Source organism: Cheilinus undulatus, linkage group 18, assembly GCF_018320785.1.
Source record: "Cheilinus undulatus linkage group 18, ASM1832078v1, whole genome shotgun sequence".
Classification (NCBI taxonomy): domain Eukaryota; kingdom Metazoa; phylum Chordata; class Actinopteri; order Labriformes; family Labridae; genus Cheilinus; species Cheilinus undulatus.
This window is the reverse complement of record NC_054882.1, coordinates 13,714,787-13,735,269: the sequence shown is the minus strand read 5'-3', so window position 1 is coordinate 13,735,269 and position 20,483 is coordinate 13,714,787. Positions and strand designations below refer to the sequence as shown.

Sequence of the window (20,483 nt, the reverse complement as noted above, 5' to 3'; positions counted from 1 at the left end):
TTGCTAATAATGGCAGGCGGATTTCTGTTAAATGGAACAAACATTAAAACCAATCCAGACTTATTTTCTAAAAAAGTTTTTTTATAGATGAAGCTCAGCATTAGTTTGTGCAGAACACAGTAGTCATACACCCAGCTGTGATCAGCTGACAGCCACCTCGTCCCAATTAAACGCCTCCCAGCTCCCACAGCCAATCAACACAGTTGTCCATTTAAATACAGTATGACTTCCTTCTCATTGATCTCTGCTTGCATTAATGTTGATGCACCAAACTGCTGCTGCTGGCAAAGTTTCACCTCCTCCACCCCAGCCTCCTCATTTATAGCATAAAGCTTGTTGCACCCTCATATTCAGATTCATGCTACTATGGATTAATTGCTTTTCAACTAATTCTATTGTATTCAGTATGCATTATCTATCCATGGGGGTTTCTAGCCATCGGCTCCCTGGAAATTTAAAACATGGTGGTGACTAACCCAGGGAGCACCTTTAGAGCAGAGCCTTCCTGCCAAGTAAAACTGTACATCCATTTTGCATCTAGAAAAGCACTCAGAGAGCGCAGACCTCTGCCATTATCGCTATCTCCCAATAGTAAAGAATCCTTTAAAAAATTCCTGGATCCAGACGGTGATCCAGATCAGTCCCAAAATCTAATCGGTCCTTCCTTATGCCATTTCTGACATTTCCTGAAAATTTCATCAAAATTTGTCCATAACTGGTTAAGTGTGTGCCAAGAGTGTTCCTGGATGAAATGTAGGAAATTAAATAAAAACAAACCTGATACACGTCAATACAATTTTTCCTCTGCATATTTCTGAATTTGATAATGTTAGGAGCCGCATGGGACATGTGGGGGGCCTGTCAGGCCCTCAAGCTGCCAGTTGATGATCACTGATGTAAAGCAAATTTCCTGGAATTAAATGTGAGCTAATAGAAAAAGGATCAATTTTCATTATTAACCTTCAATTCAAATTGATAAATTATCAACTATGCAGGCTGAACTCATCTTATATTTTCTCCATTTCTTTTTGACATTCCAGAAGCACATAAAAGGAGCATAGCACTTCAGATGTCCTTAATATTTTGTTATAAATCTAAAAATTCCTTCAGAAATTTGCAAGAAATTTCAATCTTAAATTACTAACGGTTTTGTTGCTTCCTTTGCAGGCAAGTAGAAAAAGTTCTCGTTATTTCTATATAGCTGTAAATCAAGTAACAACACTTAACAGCATGTAAATGTACTGTAATTTGTTCCAGCTGTACTCTGGCCAAACAAATTAGATAAAAGACTTAAATCCTTTTACCAGAGTTCATGCTGATATGCTACGCCTTTTAATGACTACAGCAAGATGTGTATTACATCCTGAAATGAAAATCTTGTGTAATATCTTCTTTCTCAGACATACAAAGCTATCAGCAAATGCTGGAAGAAGCGTGGTGCTTCAGAATTCAAATTAAGTTCACAGCAGCAGAGCCGCCTCTCTGTGCAATGGAGCCATCACCAAAACAGCAGGGGTATTGAACAGACATTCACTCTAATTATAAATCAACCTCTTACTGCTCAGTCTACTCAGATAGCTCACACAGGTCGCTCTCTCTCTGTCTCTGCCTCTCCGTTTCTGTAGCTCTACCTCTCTTTATCCCTCTCCCTGTCCCCCCTCCACCCTCCCTCTGTCTCTATCCCTGTGTCTCTCTATCTCTCCTTTTCTCGCCCACGTCTACCCGCAGCCAAATACTTTGGTTCATCCAAGGTAAATCTGCACTGGGTAAACAGTCACCCCCATAGGAGATGCAGTTTAAACCAGAAGTCTGCAGAGTTTTTTGGAATAAACCGTCCTCAGATGAACAAACATTTTACGTTTATCTAATACCCTTTTGGTAAAGGAATATCTGCCTATGAAGCGCACATGATGCCATTGTTTTAAATGCAATTTCTGGGATAGCGTGGTAAGGCTCCTGACAAACAAGAAAGCACAAGAGACAAAGCTTAAACACTTACCGGTACCACAAGTAGAGTAAAAAAGGATGGCCTGGAGGTGGTGCCAGGGGAGTCGTTACCTAAGACTCAGATTCTGAGTCTCAGCTCTGACAGAGTTGCTTAACTTTCATTGGTGCTGTGACTTCCAAAGATGCATATCTGGGTCAATGAAATAATGTTGGATTCAAGGTGCTATGTTTTTTATTTGCAGTGAACAGAATTATCAGAAGTTTCTTAGTGCTATTGGAAGGATGCTTTCTGCTCTTCTTGTTGGTAGAGATGATGGCAGGACATTTTTGTGAACACAAACAAAAACCTGGAGTAGATTAATTTTGTCTATAAGGACATTCCAAAAGAGAAGGATCCCATCCAGGTATGGCAGATGAAAGATGGTCTTGCAGAAGTTAGTTGGGGTATGAAAATCCAAATATGGATCAAGAAATCATTTTCTAGAAAAAACATCCCAAACATAGGATCCTGTCTGCAACAGTCTAGCATTTTACAGGTAATGGATCAAGACTAGGCTGCCTGATTTCTCCTTTTGAGTTCTAGCAACAAAAAAATGTGTGTGCACAGTTGTGTTCGTTGTGTCAGTTGGTATGCATGTATTCTCTGTAACTGAGCAACTGGTTAATATTGAATGAGTTCTTTCTGCCAGGTTTAGTTGAGTCAGTTTCTCTAAGAGTATAGCTCTAAATAAGAAAATTGTTTAATTTGGTTTACAAGATCTGCAAAAAATTTCACAGCAAGCCACCTCATAGCATCCATATGTATAAAGTTAAACCAAATATTTAAATACGGGGCCATTTGAACCAAAGGGTGATATTGCCATAGTTTGTTTCTTGAGGCTAGCTTTCCTCAAATGTGCACAAAACTGCTGCAAGCTGGTCTGAATATAAGACTGCTATTCGTAAAGCATGTTCTTTGCTGTTGTTTAATTTTCATTGAATCTCTTGCAGTAGTGATATAGGCCCTGTTTTACAGCGATTCCTACCACTGTAGGTGTTTCTCTGACCTGAAGGCACAGCTCTGTAAACCAGGCCACCACCCCAATTACCTCAGAGATCATGCCTGTTGTGAAGGATGCCAAGATCTCTGATGTAATCTGCATCTTGACTAAATCTGTTCTTAATTACAACGCACATCAGCTTTGCAATGTGGCACCAGGTCCCTTTTATTTTGAAACGAAAAATGAACACCTCTGCATTGTAAGAAAAATTGTAGTGAGGAAGTGTTTTATGTTTTATTAAATGTTTGTCTGAGTTGCTGGTAGCTGTTGTACTACATTACGCCTACATAGAAAAAAATCTGAAAAATTAATGTTTTCCACCTTTTTTATTTCATAGGTAAGTTATGCAACAGAAGGAGCCCTTCTCCTGTCCTTCAGTTATCAATGACCCACAGTCACACTGTGGACAGAGAAGCAACGTTAGCTAATGACACAGCTCTAAGCCCCTGGAGTTGGCGTAACCTGAGATAACCCTGGTAGTAAACAAGCTTGGCTGATCAATTAAGTCAAAACCAAAGCACCACCACTAAAACTACCACACTCATCGGTAATGCCACTCATTATGTCATTCAGCATAGCAGGAGATCCTGGAGGAAGTGCTGACCTACACATGCACACGCTTTAACCTTCCCCTCTGCTTTTCTGGGTTGTCGACACCACAACCTGAGGTGAAACGAGTCCAGCGGAGTGTGGGGAGCCAGCATTGTGGTGGCTGAGCTTAGGAAGGATTTAAACACTACTACTTAACGGCTCTTAACCTCACTGACCCTTTTGGGACTAATACAAATCCTGTTGTGCTAGAGAATTACATTAAGCTCTTGCTTTGAACTGGGGCCTCAGTGAGCACATGGACTGGAGCATTTACGGTAAATTCTCAGCTCTTTTACTTTGTAAGCTATGAGCTTTGAGTCTAATATGATAACTAGACCATAGACTGATTTTGCCCAGGATGCTGGAGATGGACCTGCTTTGATTGCTGGATCAGGGCCACAAACTAGAATCATTATTATCTTTAAGTTGAACAGATAGAAATTCAATGTTTAAGAGCAGCACCAATAACTGAAACAAGCTTAAAATCACATGCAAAGTATGCTAATCATTTGGTGCATCTGCATCCGCCAGTGCCTGTCTTGTATTCTGGATTTGTCGGCCCCTAAACTTACACATTATTCAGATAGCTCCCCACTGCTTTCTACAGACATCCTTTGAATGTCCTGGTCTCACCTCATTCAGCTCTGACTGTAACAAAGCGAAGCCTGCGCTGCAGGTGCTGAACGTGCTTTTGTTTACCTTGTGGATTTGTTTGAATTTTCTTTTCCATTGTCTTTTGTTTGCCACAGAAATGATCTGGATGTGATTTAGTGGATATGTTTCAGTCCTTTTCCAACACCTACTGATTGCAACAACAAGAACTATGACAGCTTATAAATCTTACACAGATCACTTTGTTTCCTTGTAATTCCTGCACTGAAAACCACTCAACCATTTAAAACTTGCACATTTTCCAACAAAACCTACTGTTCTTTTTAGATATACTATTTTCAGTTGACAATTCTAGATGTCAGATCTGCAGAGCGTACTCTAATGTCCCTCCTCAGATTTGGCTCCTATTGAATATTTGACCTTTACTCTGCAGAAAACACATGTTTAGCGTCTGTAACTAAAAGTCTGTCATCAATTTAGTCTTCTGAAGGCAAACACATTGCTTTGTAGTTGCCTTTCCTCTGACTTCAAAACTGGTGTCCACGTGATTTTTGTGACATTTAAACAATTTTGGAGGCTAATCATAATTCAGTGTTTGCAATTTAAATGAGTGCTGCATAGAAACTTGGAGCCCTAGGGGACTTAACTTTTGACAGACATCTTGTTTCCAGGTGTTATAAAACATTCATAATGGGAATTAGCTTGTAAGGGGTAAGACAAAAGGGATTAACTGTGGCAGAAAAATATTCTAGTGGGTGAAATGAAAATACCACAACAGAGAGAATTGATGCAATATTGTCTAAATAAAAGTCCAGCAAAATGAGGATAAACCCCAGCATGTTTTGAGACCTTCTTTTAAATTCTAAGGATCAACTAGGAATGACATAAACCTTAATAAAATCCTAAAAACACTGAGGGAACCAGTATTTTGAGGCTGAATCAGCAGCCTGTATGTGTGTAGATTATGTAATGTTGACCCTGGCTCGCCCCTGGCGAACCCAGACGTGATTCTTCCTCTTAGATTAATCCTTACCTAAAGGTTAAACGTATAGACACCTGTAGAGTGCCTTTGCACACGTAGGCAAATAAGCAGACGCTTGAGGTCTTCTAGTCCGTCTAGCTTTATCTTCCCTGACTGTCGTCCAGCAGCTTCAAGCAGCTCTTCGGTTTCGAACAGCATGAATCGATAGAAATCAGAATATAGAAGCCAGATTAAAAAAAAACAAAATAAGACAAAACAACTCAGTTTAAACAAATCCTCACAGCAAGGTTGTCATATTTTACTAAAAGGAATGAAATAACTAAAATGTAAAAATGTTTTAAATTATTTGAAACTTAAATGGAAGTGAAGCTTTGCAAGAAAAAAACATTCTTGTGCTCTTAAAATACTAACTTAAACAAAGTAAAATTAGGGACAAAACCTTTATAGTGTTAGTTTTGATGGCAGCATACCGACTGACATGTCCACCAATGGGGGAGTGAAAAACAGCCAAATTTGATTGGTCAAGACTTCACAGAATGTTAACTCATTGAGTGCCATTGACGTATATATGTCATTTAAAAACCAACGCTTGAGTGTCATAGATGTATATATGTGTCAAAGTGTTTTTTTTTTCGGCGGCTGACACAACGGGGCGCTCTCGCGCTCTCTGTGAGTAATTTTGGGGCTTCTGGGATACGTAGTCGGAACACTACAGCCGGAAGTGACGGTAGATCAAACGTCAGAGGTGGAGACCCTGGGGTCAAAGAGCAGAGCGATCGTTACAGAGGTAATCTAAGCCAAAAGTTCTAACTTAGACGCTGGAAGAAACTTTAAACTTTTGCCTGAGAAATCGCTTACTCACTGAAACCGACACTGAATCCATGGATCAGCGCTTTAATTCATCTGTCTATGCGGTCAAGAGGCTTAAGAATGCCGCAAGGTTCCCCCCGTGCGTCGGAGAAATAAGGCAGCCTCTCGCCAGCTGGATGCATACAGCAACAAGCAGGAGAGGACGTGGGCATATAGGGGGGTCCTGTGGAGGCTGTCCAGTTCCAGAGTGTTAATGGCATGATAGTGACTGGAAGCATTATTTATTTTACAATAAAATAACATTTGTAATACAATTTTCAGATGTCTTTTATGTTATTGCAGGCAAAATTATAACATTCAAATCACTGTTCTGCTTGACAGACTCTCTTTCACAAAAATGCATTTTTCTCAGCTTTCTAGAAAAAAAATGATCTTTTTGATGAAACTAGCCTTTATTCAACTTCAGATAAGTCAAGAACAGAACAAGCTACAAACAAACGTTTTTTCCATGATGAAACAGAGAGATTCTTCTTTCATTTGAGCTATTTGGTGTTTTCAGAATCATAGTACAAAATATTCTGTGGGTCTTGAAAGATGACTCAAAATGGCCAAAAATGCTGGCACAAGGCACTTTCCATTTTATAAAAGGGCTGGCACTCAGTGAGTTAATTTAATGTCTTGAGTTTAATTCAAATGTCAGGTTTCTAAAATTTAAAGTGAAGACTGGCCTTAAATCGTGTATTTTTAAAATGGTTTGATTTTTCACCTTTTCTGGCTCTTTTAGGTTGGTGGCCTTAAAAGATGAGGTCTCAAAAAATGCAAATTCAAAACACTTTGCATTAACAGAAAACAAAAATGCAAACAATTTAGATCAAAATAAGATTACAGTACTTTTCAGAAATTTAAGGCATTTATGGGCCAAAAAAATTAGGATCCATTAAGGTGTATATCTTGCGAGTAAAAGGGGCCTTTGACTTTTCATCCGATTTCAGAGTCGCAGACAAAATTCCAAAGTCGGAGTAAAATCATGGCAGTCTTGTTAAAGTCACAGCTCACTCCCGTCGATTTTAGCCATTTTAAGGCGGTCTTTCTTCAGTCTTGGCATTACGATTGTATCAACCACGTTTGATTGTCTGAAGTCTGGTAGTATGCACATTGTGTTTCTTAGTGACGCGAGCGTCATCCACAACCAATGGGAGCCAGTGTTGTGTGCAAGCACATTAATTCACTTCAAAACATGACCATGAGTGTAGCTCAATCTACAGTTGCTGAATGTCAGCTCAGAACTCAAGAGATTGAAAAACTTTTTTGCTCAGAGCTGCAGTCAGATCTCAGAACCTGGGTGTTTGCGTGCCTTGTCTGTCAGTTCATTCCAGGCTGGCATGACCAGTACGGTAAACTGCCACTGGGATTGTCAAAGTAAATGCCCAACCAGTATGTTTCTGTGGTGAGATGACTCACATTTCCATATGGTACTTTTATTCTGAAGTGTTTCTGGGATAGGTCCTTGGTTGTTGCAGTAACATGCAAAGTTGCCTCAGTGTTTAACTTTCTTTTCATTTCTACTCAATGTAAATGATTTAAAATGGTCAGATTATAGAGATATTAACTCTGATGCGATCTCCATCTTGTCTGCTCAAAATATGTTGTTGTGAAGTTCCACCAGATGCATGATGGGAAATAATCTCAAAAAGAATTGTATTCTAGTCTTGTAGTTAGTGACCCACAGTCTTTGCAAAATCTTAGTCTGGGACTAAAAACTCAACGGCTTGCCAACAAATTACCTTTAGATGTGAGAGGGTCTCAGATGTCAGTCTTTTTATAGTCTTTTTAGAGTTTTAGCAAAGTCCTCTGGTGTGAGGCCAGCATTAGTCTGGCCTCACACCAGAGGACTTTGCTAAAACTTCTAAAAGAAAACACATTAAAAATAAAAACAAATGAAAGTTTAAAACTATATTGTTATACTCTTGTCTCACAGTCTCTTTCCTGCTGAAACAAATAAACGAAATCCACGTCAAATAAACAGACAGTGGTTTTCAGGAATGGAAAAGGAATAATTCCCTCACAGATAAGAGATGTGGACTTCTCATTTTTGGAGGGCAAAGCAGAAGCTTTTTCTTTTACCAATAGTTATATTTAATTGCTTTCAGATAAGCTAAATGATATTTAATACAGTGGCATACCTTGGAAACTGAATTTACATTAATTCCTTGTAAATCCCCGGCTAGGTTAAAAGGTATCAGATTGCTTTTGAGCAGACTTGGCTGAGAAAGAGCCGATGCATCACACAAGTACCAGTGTTTTTTCAGCTGATCTGAGTCATCATGTTGTCCACACCGCATGATTCTTCCAGTAAAGGTCTTTGACTGGTTCCCTAGCCTTGTACTGGAAATGCATCACCTCAGCACTGTGGCTGATGCAATCACAAATCACAAACGCATGGCTCCTTCTCAAGAGAGAACCCTCGTTGTCTGCTGAGAAATACTGGATTTCATCCTGGCTGTAAAAAGAATTAGTCATGACTTAGCTCTTTATTTGAAACTGAATGTAATTCTCAGAGTTTACCTTTGAACTGTATATATGAAAGAAAGATGCCCATTCAGCTGTTTTGTACCAAATGTCTCTGTAAACTTTCTATCAAGTAGGTCAGTGTATTCTTGGCTCACGCTGGCTGTTGCAAATGAATTTGCATCCTTCTTTATTTGCTCATCCTCTCATTTGACAGCATCTAACTCTCAGTAAAAAGCCTTTTACAACACATTCACACCATAGTATCTGCTGCATTGTACATTTTGACAGTGTTTTTGTTTTTTCAAATTCTCCTCATAAATGAAAACTTGAACACTTCCTGGTGAAAGGCCAACATGGAAATCAACCATGGGCTCTCATTGTCTTCCATGCTTTTTACTGGTTATTTTAGGGGCAAACTGTTTGGCTCATATTCAAAAGTTCTTTTTTGGCAAGGAAGAGCTGTTTGAGGTTAACAGATTCTTGGAGAAGGCCAAACTGTAGAAAGAGAGCCTCAGCACGCACAGTTTATGGCGACATAAAGGAAGCAGTCCACTGTTAAAAAGTAAATGCAAGAATCAAAACAAAAGCAGCAAAACGGAAGGCTAACTTTGTGCATGGAGTGTCAGCGTTTGAAATGAGAGGAGATAAAGCTTTAACATACAAACATCCTTTGCAGGCTCTTGCACATGCAGATCACGTAGGAGCCCTCCACATACGTTCTGCTTCTCATTGTGCTCTCTTACATGCTTCTCATTATGTTGAGAACATCCTTCCTCCAGGCCTATACCCTTTTTACCATTTATATGTCAACAGAATTACCACGGAGAAGCTTCTCTGTCTCAGTTGAACGTTCTCTTCTTCTTTAGGCCTTTTGTCCTGCTCTGATGGGTATCTCCATATGTTCTCCCTCCCCAATGCCTGATGTGCCCTAAAGGTCCCCCTATGGGGCCTATGTTCACTTTAAACTTACCCTTGCAGAAGGGGGGTAGTCAGAAAGGATTAGGATAGTGTTTTAACGTGTGTGTCATTGCATAATTTCTTACATATTAAATATGGTTGAAATCCATTCCTTCCCTCCTGTCTGCAGCCTTCCGAAATAACTGTGGCTTATCTCAAGGCAGCAAGTCTATGAATCTGTCCTTGTCTGAACTTTTTGGGTGGATGCAAATACACACAGCTGAGTCCTGCCGCTGCACAGCCTCTCTCTCTCTCTCTCTCTGCTTTGCTCCATTGCCTCCCGCCTGCTCACAGCATGTCAACAAGAAAGATCTGAGATGTGACTGTGTCAAGTTGGACTCATATCAGGTCTAAATATGTGAGAGGAATGTCATTTGAAATCCACAGCAGAGGAAGGAGAGACGGAGCTGCAGAGAAAAACAAAGACAGATGCAGAAAATCAACAGATGCATGTGCACAGATGTACGTACACTGAATCACACCTGCATTGAATAAACAGTAGACAAAGCCATCCAGTCATCTGACTCCTTATGAAAAGTGCTCCGATGACATTGATGTAAAAGAGGGTCTTCATTTCCTTGGCAACAGATGCAATGAAAGGAGCAGGAATAACCAAAAATACTGCATTGCGTCAAAGTCTTACATCCCAGCCACTTGTATTTGCAAGGCCACAGCCACCTCATGTCTTCACTCTACTTCTTAATAGGAGGTTCAAAATAAGGAGGAGGATTCTTATGATCCACAGAGTTTGATTTGGCCTGCAGCTTTATAAGCAACCAGCTAAAGTGATCTTTTTTCCCTCTGTGGGAACAAAAGGCCTCAGTGACACATCAGTGATTAGACTCAACTGTTCCCTGGGTAATACTGAAGAACAGAGTGATGGATATCCAGATGTTCTTTATGTATGACACAGCAGGGCAAAGAGAGTGTTTATGGACCATCTGTCTATATCAGAGTTTCATCTAAAGTCATATAATCCACTTGGTAGGTAACCAGGATACCTTATTAACATCTTTGCACATGAGGGAGTTGGCCAGACAGTCTCCAGATTTCTTCAGTCCAAATGTTTGGATTGAAAATTAAGATTAATAAAAGATTTGTACCTGCAATGATGCATGAAAGTGCATTAAAAAAGTATGTTTGAATGAGGTCATGAAAAAGCATCTCCTGGTTAGTCTTCTTCTTGAGTTTATTTTCATTAGTTACTTTAATATCCTGTAAAATAAAACATGATTTCTACGATTCTACAAGATGTTTTTCTGATTCATGCATAAAAATAAAATCTACCAGAGCTTCCCAGATGACAAGTGCCTGATATGCCAAAAGTCATGATACATTTTCACCATTAAGATTTTTAGTAGGCAAACATATGGTCTAGTCCAATCCAGACTTCACTGCAAATAAATAACCCTTAATGGGCCAAACATGGAAAGAAAACAGGACTGCACACCTCCATCACATTTTTGAGTGCTGTGCTTTGCTTTCTTTCCAGCTGCATATTGGCGTTGAAAACCTCCTGTTCCTCGAATACATCCAATTAAATATTCAGTCAAGGCAAAAATAGACATCTCGAGCATACATCTGGAACTAACACCACTGAGACATCACAAACACATTTGCAAATTCCCAAAAAAGGAAACATGCTCTGAACTGCAGTCAACTCTAGTACTCCAGTTCTTTGCAGATTCCAGTAAACATTTGGGATAAAGACATCGACCCTCGTGCCAGGAACCACTTCAAGACACAACAATGTAACTATAAAAACATCTCAGTACGTCCACATGAGGCGTTTTCATCACAGAAGACACAACACAACAAACAAATATGACCTATATCAGAGGCACCCACTCCTTTGAGACTTTCTTTATAATTGAAGAGGCTGGCTGAGGTTGCTCTCCTGATTTATATTCATAATTGCACATGAATTTCCCTGTGCATTGGTTGTGATCATGAACATGTGGTATACAGGGCTATACATGCACATGATTGATGTATGGATGCATTATGAATATGCATACGTGCAGGCATTTGTATGTTACATATTTCGGTATGTGGACGCTATATTCTCTACAACATACTGCTGGTAACAGGTAAACAGGCCACGATGAATCATATTTATCAGCTTAATGTGATAAAAAGTCAGATTAATCAGTTTTAAAAGGAAATATGTCATGATTATTAGTCGATGTAAAGTGCTTTCAAATCTTCTTGGCAGTTGGAAATATATCTGTACAGTTCCGTAAAAACTTGGATGGCATGATTAGATTAAAAAACAGGTTTAACATACAAACAAACATTTGAATGGCTAAAGAAGTTTGCATAGCTTTGCTTGTTCCTGTCTTCATGCATTTTTTTAAGAAACATTTTTCAAACATGGTCTCTTTGTGGGTGGGATGCATAATATTGGATTTTTGCTTATAGCTGATATGTCAATATTTACAAATTAATTTTAATTGATGACTGATATCGATATTTAAATGTAGTTCAGACCTGAAACTTCAATCCTTAAAACACGAAATTTAATAGGATGAACAAATTAAAATATTTACTGTCCTTTAAAGAAAGTTTAAAGTGTCAGGAATGATGCTGAATAAAGAAGACTTCAGCTGATGTAGGTCAGTTGATCCAGACTAGAACTCCAGTAACTTATTTGTTTATATGACCAGTATTTACAGCTGATATAGGCAGATTTGTATAGCTGTTAATAGTTAACTTTTTAAGTTTATCTGCCAATATTGATATCTGAATGGCAGAAAATTGACAAAAGCTTTCTCTCTTCATGGCTACAGGTAGTTTCTATCAAGTTTTAAAGAAATGCTCTTCACTTGTGTTGGATGCTAGGAGGCAACATCCATCATCCAAAATTCTGATCCCAGTATCATCTCTACAACCCGTTTAGTTTTCCCATCACTCCACAGACTGGTTTGTTGATTAACTCTTCTTCTGCAGCGGCTTCATAAGGTTCCAGTCAGCTACCGTATTGACTTTAAGATTCTGCTCCTCACCTGAATATCCTGTTTGTAGTGTACATATATTTGATGTCAGACTTATAGGAACAGTTAATAAGCTCAAATGGACAGGCTTCACATTGGTTTTGTCCAGTTTAATGACTTGAGACAACAAAAAACAGTGAGTTAAGAGATAAAAGAAGTGCCATTATTCAGAAACTGAAGCACAGTAAATTATCAATCTGATCAAGCCATCTACTAGTGAAACGGGGGGGGGGGGGTAAACATGATATTGTTTTCCATGTGAAACAGAGAGTCTCTATTTTTATGACTCTTGCAGAAAGCTGCAGAAATGATGAAGAGTCTTTTGTTGCCATAAGAATGTTTGCAGCTGCGACTCTGTGGATCAGATCTTTGGGGTCTGAAAGGAAAACAAAAACTGGAGCGTGATTTATGATCTGTGAACTGACTTTGTAACAAATGTGTGAAACATATTGTATGGAGTGAATTAAATTACACCTGGCAGTCTGGGCTGAGATGTGTTTGCAGTGTGAGCCAGACCACCTCTGGATGTCTGGCAGGCTGGATCACATTCTGATCACTTTTAAGATTTAGATTCAAAAAACACTTCAATACCAGGTGTAAATACGGTGGAGCCAGGTTTTCCTGTTTTCTTCTCTGCAGATTAACAGGCGCAGTGTGCTAATGCAGTATTCTTTATTGTTGTGGAGGGAAATTCTGCATTAGTAAACTGCGCAAATTAAAGCTTTATGTAAACCTCATTCACTGAGAGATAGTCACAGACAAAATGATGAAAGTGTTTGCTGTAGAGCTCAATCTGTGCAGAAACAAGTAAACCTCTATGACAGAATATTGAATGAATGCTTGTTAAAGTTAAGGCTTGCAAATGTCATACAGAACTATGACCATAAATTAAAGCTATTAAAGTTGCAGAATGCAAGTAAAAATAAATGCAAGACCTTTGACTTCCCTCCCAATTTGTTGCAACAAACTTTGTCAGTATGCATTAGCAAACATCGGTTATGCAGCCCAGCCAGGGTTATTAAGACCGTTTAATTCAGGGAGCTGTGCCATGTACAATTCTGAAACCCTTGTCTTATATTATCTCATCTTCAATATACTTCAGTCAAGAGCATTTTGTCAAGAAACACGTGATTTGGGGCTGTAAATATGTCTTTTGGAGCAGTTATTTATTAGCTCTTATGGTGTTATTTATTAATTTTTTTTATTTATTTATTTATTTTTTGCATTGTGGCTGTTCTGGAATCCCCCTACCCTTCCACGAGCCTACCTGGAAAGCATTAAGCAGGAACAACATAAATTCCTGCTCTTCGTATACCAATAAAGAGGCAGTAAAGCAGCAAAATCCAGAGCAGGCATCAATGAAAACACAGTGAAATTGATTAAGTAAGAAGCAGAATAAAGGGGGGGGGCAGGGAGGAGGAGGGTTGCAAGAGCAGCTTGCTGCTTAGTGTAGCCAGGCAAGAAAACAACTGGCCAATAGCATGCATGGAGTAAATCAGCTGATGAGGATCGTAATAAATGAATAAGTATTATTTATTATGATATGTGTTGCTGACCTCTTGGCCAGTTTACCTGTGTGAAAGAGATCTTGATCTCAATGGGTCTTTATCTGGTTAAATAAAATGTGAGATCATCTGATCTTTACTATGGCGGTGCTTGACTCCGTGGCCTGCCTGAACAAACGCTATATATTGATATATTGATTTATATATTGATTTGTGAAAATGCAAGCCTATTTCCTCTCCACTTTCTCTATCCTTGGGATAATCTGCATGATAACAGAAATGCTACTTAAATCCTCAACTCTGTTTCCCTAGAAATCTTTCCCCTAAATCTTACCTTCATAAGTTGTGTAAAACATTTTATGATCTCTAAATATGCTCTGACTAGGCACAAAAATTTCGGCAGTCTGCTGCTTAATTCTGAGTTTGCATGTTGTCTCATAGCTCTCTCTCTCCTCTCCTTTCCAGACTGCTCTGACACATTGGCTGGTACGTAGGTAGGTGTTTACTCCTTAAAAAACCTCTCACCTCCCCCACAAACACATTAAATATGGAATAACAAATTGAAAGTACACTTTGATGGCTTCTTATGTAACCAGACTGTTGGATGTCTTGATTTGAACAAAAAGTTCCTTAGTACTGTGGAGGAGGCAGAGGGCATCAAAAACAGCTTTTGCCAGACTGAAACTGAGATTTTTTGTAAGACATCTTGTGGATGGAGGAGATACTTAATACTTCTTAATCTCTGGAAACACTGTAGGCCCACTTGTTAATAACCTTTCTGGATGCATCTTTTCAAAAACAAACTCAAAGAGGCTACTCTTCTTGGAGAAAAACTGCTTTGGCTGTATATTTAAACACTAAAAATGACTTGTGTTCTTCCAACAAGCAACCCATTGTGGTTCTCAGAAAATGACTATCCTCTCTGGGAAACAAGGCAGAAGCCATGTATGGAGGAAACAGTGCAGCAGGGATAAAGTGGATGGTTATGTGGTCAGTGTAATTCAGAGTAAGCCTTTTTTGTTGCAGCAGCTTCCTTTGTTAAAGTCAAGAACTCCATCTCTATCGCAAACAGCGGGTTCCTCTCTTGTTAGCTAGTTATTCACCTTAAGAGAGTGCAACTTTTTAACAAATTTAAATTAAGTTTGCAAAAGAAAATGCATTTGCATTCAGTGCAATTTCAGGGTTATTAGGAGTCGGTTTGTTAGGTAAATGGCTGTTGGTGCTTAGCTCCAGTTGGGTGCCATTTCACCATGGCAGCGACAAGATTTCCCAATCAAAGCATCGGTCAAATCTAAACAGATCACATTGTCTGCATTGCTGCCGTTAAAGTCTGCTGTAGTTTCACCTCTTGGACATTTTGAAGGTACTGATGTAGATTTAAGAAGTGGCAGACAGAAAAATGCATGGCCGGTAGAAATGTGACAGTGGCAGGTGAGGAAAAAACTTAATTTCACACCCTGGTAGGCTCTGCCCTAATTAAATGTGTTGAGTGATACTTTCTTCTCGAGGCCCCGAGCTAATTCTCTCTGGTTCTTGTGAGCGCTGTTGGCTTCCTTTCCCTTTGCCCAGACAAGCATCTTTTTGTAGGCTCTTTGCTCGTTTCTTTCCCAGTTATCTTTGCTTTCAAAGCCTTGGCTAAACCTGGGTCCTCTTAACCTCCTTTTTATTGCTCCAAAGTCGGATCCAAAACACCTCGCCCTTTCTCTTATTGGCACTGGCTAAAAATGTGCTAAACTGTTCCTCGGGGTCTTAGACCATAATGTTCTAATTCTGCTGTTTGGATGATTTTTGGTCTTATTTGTTCCTAATCTTCACTGCAGTGGAGGCTTTCTGTGTTTTATATATGTCTTTTTCATAAAACTGAGTTGAATAGGATTTATTTGGTTGTCTAATTCTTCTTTTTTAACAGCCCTATTTATTTATTTTTAAAAATTCACCATATTCCCACTGAGATACAAAAATCTATTTACAAGAGAACCCTGGCTAAGATTCCACACATTTGACTAAAAAAACAGAACATAAGAACAAGGTGACATCGATCAACAAATCAGCTGCTTTCAGTAGAGAAGCACATGCATACACTGGTCAGATGTTCCCTAATTCTGGCTTTAAAGTAAAGATGATTCTGTAGGTCAGACCAAGATCAAGAGCAAAAACATTTAAAGCTCTTTCACTAAAGACAGAGCGAGTTTGAGGAATCTTGTATGGGATAATTCCATGAGAACAAAGGTTACAGCTACTAACAGTTTCTGAAGTCTGTGGGAACAAAGAAAAGAAGGTAATTCATGTAAAATGGCCTTATAAAGGGAGATATACCAATGTTTCATCCTTCTATTGTACAAGGAAGACTAACTTAATACAAAACACCATGATGGGTGAGAAAACCCAGACAAGAGACAAGTCACAGGGTGGTACAGTACACTGAGTCCAACATTTTCATAGAGGGTGATTTAGCATGCCTGTAAAGACTACAACCATAATCAATAACAGATAGAATTGTTGCTTGAATGAGTTTCCTTGTTACATCTAAAGAAAAACAGCATTGAGAAGCATAGAAGGAACCCAAGTTCACCTTCAGTTTCTTTGTAAGACAAACAATATGTTGACTAAAACACAGATTTTCTTCTAGCAACAGCCAAGGAGGTCATGTTAGAACACACTCAGCTGCCTCATTGTTTAAGTAAAAACCTGAGCTCCACCCTAAACTTGTAACTTAGACCATGAGAAATGTATCATTTGGTCTTGTTGGTATTAAGTACAAGTCTTGACTCCATGGTTTCTCTGGACAACTTTAAAAGCCTTTTGCAGTTTATTTTTTGCACTTTCTATGGAAGATGACGATGCATATTTCACAGTATTGTTGGCATGAAAATGAAGCTTTGCATTAGTACCACTGGTACAAAATGTATTTATTTAGATAATTAATAAAGTCGGGCCCAAAAATGGATCCCTGCAGGAAAGGCCGCTAATAAGGAGGGATGAGGGAGAAAGCTTTCTGGGGTCCAGCCAAATAGGGGGCCCTTGGAGGTCAGCAAAATCATGCTCCATTGTAAAGTTAATCTGTGATAACCATAGTTTACATTTAACCTGAATAATAACCACTGTTATCAAAGCAAGAAAAATTATTTTTATTCATTTATTCTGTATAGTGTAATGTAATTTTTTTGAAAACTATAAACTCATTTTCTGAAAACAAAATTACCTTTTTATTGATGATGTTGACAGTGTGGATGGGCACGCTGACTAATTAAATGATTGCAAAATGAATGCAAAACTGGAATAAAAGTGGCAAAAAAAGGGTTCAAAGTGGCAAAAAATGGCATCCACTGGATTTGTCAGGGGCCCGGCCAATTCTATAGGCAGACCTGCCAGTGGGATGTCATTTTGAACATTTGAAAAACTAGATAACAGACCATCAACTTTGACGCTTTGCTTTCTACTTCTTGAATAACTTGCAAAGCATTTTAGTGGTGTTGGGGAAACCCAGATATCAGCCAACTTATTATAGGAAAGAGTGCTCATTGGGATTGAAGGCCTTCAATAAATCTGCAAAAAGTGCACAGTGTTCTTTAGAGTCAATGGCATTTATAAAATCATGTGTAACCTTTGCTGCTGCAGTGACTGTAAGATGTTTCTTACAGAAGCCAGACCGCAGTTCGTTTAAAATCCATTTAACTGATTAAAGATCAGCACTTCCAGCTCTTATGGAAAAATTGAGAGTTTATAAATCGGTCTATAGTTATTTAGGCTAGAAGGATCACCAGCTTTCAGAACCTGAGTAACAAAAACAGCTGTCCAAATCTTTGGTATTATCCCAGTTTCCAGTGTCAGATTGTAAATATATATATGTCAAAGGCTCAGCAACTATTTTGGCTGCAGTTTTTAGAAAGTAGGCTGTCAGGACCAGCAGATTTATTGAAGTCCAGCATTTTTAATTCATTCTAAACTTCACTGATATCAAAATAACATATTAAAATGTAGGTTTAGAGGCACAACTCTGGCATTTGAAGAGCTATCAGGGAGATGTAAGTGTTTTAAGCTTTCATAAAGGCCAGAAGCTACAGATGTTAATTTAAGACTTTTAATTGTTGTAGGACACTAATTAGAAATGTGTCTCCAGCCTTTGATGATGGATTTTCCTTCTAGACTTCTATTTACAGTTAGGGCTGGGCAATTAATCGCAAATTAGATTAAATCACAATATGGCCTACTGCAATTTTCAAATCGCAGAGGGTGCAATATTTCTTTTATCTGAAATTTGTATCAAAATACTAGTTTAAAACCTTTTTTTATCCGGCAGCAGAGACATTTTACATTACATATCTTGGAATCATTCTAGTGGCATATTTTTTTAAAAAGGGACTAAAAAAATCCTATTTTCTTCATTTTACCATGTTTTTCTTGTTAAATATGAGAATTAGCTATATAAAATTATCGTTTCCTTTAATCCAACAGTTCATATCCAATTTACAAAATGAGTCAAAAAATATCACAATTAGATATTTTTTCAACATTTTTTAGCCCTAGTTTAATCTAATATCATCTTGGCTATAGTTTAGAATTAATTATTGCTTGTTTTTGTTGGAAAATATTTAAGATAAGGAACTTAAGAAATAATCGCGTATTAAATCACAATATTGGGTAAAAAAAATTGCAGTTAAATTATTTTCCTAAATTGTTCAGCCCTGTTTACAGTGTTACAATGTCATTTTTAACTTTGCAGTTTTTTTTTTTCCAAAATGGCATCCATCCATCCATACAATGTAGTAGAAATTGCATTTATATAGAACTGATTTACAATATCAAACTCTGGATTTGGATAAGATTTAATGTGGAAAGAAGTTATTTTCCTTATTTTATATCTGTGTATAATGCATAGATGCACCCTGTTCTTATTTATTCAGGTTGTTAGCAGATCACAGACGCCTAATTGAAGTACAAAGTGTCCTTTGAAAACAAGGACTCCAAAGAAGCAAATGTTGTGCCCACAAAAAAATCGGCCACATGACCTCTCTCCCCTCCAGCCTCTGTTTAAGTTGTCTCTCTGTCACCACGTCTTGCCTCTCAGACTTGCTCTAACTTAATCTCTCTTGCCCTCTCATCTGAAACGGGACCTGAAATGACCAGCACACGTTCCCACTGGGGGGCTTAGACTGATTCATGTGGGAGCTGCTGCACAGCTTCACATTTCTTGTCTTAATATGTCCAGGCAGATGAAAGGGGGATCAGAGCAAACTGATGGCACAGACCAGTGCGGCGTTTTCATTCCTTTGAAATGGGAGTGTGATGCCAGGATTCGCCAGGGGGTCTTACAAAGCCAAGGAAATAATGAAGAGAAGAGGAGGGTTACGGGGGAGGGAGGAGGTGTGTAGTTGCAGAATGGCAAGAAAGAGGGGGAAATACGCAAAATGAGGTGGAAGGGCCAATAGAAAAAGAGATATAAACTGCAGAGGCTCTATTTGAAGAAATGTACAATAATACTCTGTTCTGTGAGATGCTGTCCTCATGACTGTGACATTTTCTAAAACGGTTTCTCTCCTTTGACACAGAGAATTCATGACTTTAAATTCAGCATTTGATCAAATGTTCACATCAACCATTAAATTTAAAAGTGTAGTTGTTTTTACTCAACAATGACTACAGTGGTCATGATATATCACAGGAAAAAAGTTATTTATTAAATCATATTTATCAAATTTTCTAATTCAGATTTTCTGTTCTTACGAGGCTCAGCACCAACACTGACTGCCTTCAGCTGTTCTAGAAGTAAAGATATGTTCAAATAACGTGATTGCTTGGGTTTCATGGATATTTACAAGGTTTAACCCTCTGAGCCCTAAGCTATTTTTCAACAATTTTGTCTCATCTGGACTCTTTGTCTTAAAAGCTTGTTAAACATCAACCCTGTGGTCCACAGTCAAGCTCTAAACATCCCTTTTTTCAGGAAAACATTGGCGTCAACAATTTGTGTGCTTCAGTAATGACACTGGAATTTAAAAAGGTTATGAGACTACAAATGCAAAAAAAAAAAAAAAAAAAACTAATCAGAAATTAAAATTTAGAGGTTTTTATGTATTAAACACAGTGAACACTAATGGCTGAGGGGAAAACTTGCTCTCTCATCTCTTTAGGACTAAAGAATTTAAAAAAATGATCATTCTATGACAATAAGTCTTCATTATATCCACGTTTTTACTAAAATAAGTTCTTGTGCTTTTGGTAATTGGAGTAATTATCTAAAGTGCAGTGACTCTGAGGGATACATCACAGCCTTTCTATGTCTATTTCTCTCTATTATGACACATTCAGGCTGTCCTCTGCAGTTTTAAAGTCTTTGCACATGCACTGTGCGGCAAACCATGACATTACAACTCAACAGCCTGCCATTGGTTGTCACAGCCAGTCACAATGCATTCTGGGATACAAACACACAATATGGTGGTGGGCTAACAAGCTAACTGCAGGAATGATCAGAATATAAATAGATAATAAAAAGACGTCCAGCATCGGAGTAACTGTTGTGGATTTAATCTTT

The 20,483-nt window shown here is 38.4% G+C and overlaps 1 long non-coding RNA gene across 3 annotated transcripts in view; it reads left to right on the top strand.

Annotated features, from left to right (window-relative positions):
* Positions 1-20,483, top strand: part of LOC121526311 — a 74,958-nt gene that overhangs the window by 8,529 nt on the left and 45,946 nt on the right. For all 3 annotated transcript variants that reach the window (XR_005993305.1, XR_005993303.1, XR_005993304.1), the window contains exon 4: positions 14,414-14,442. This is a non-coding gene — a long non-coding RNA (uncharacterized LOC121526311). The remainder of the gene's footprint in view (positions 1-14,413; positions 14,443-20,483) is intronic.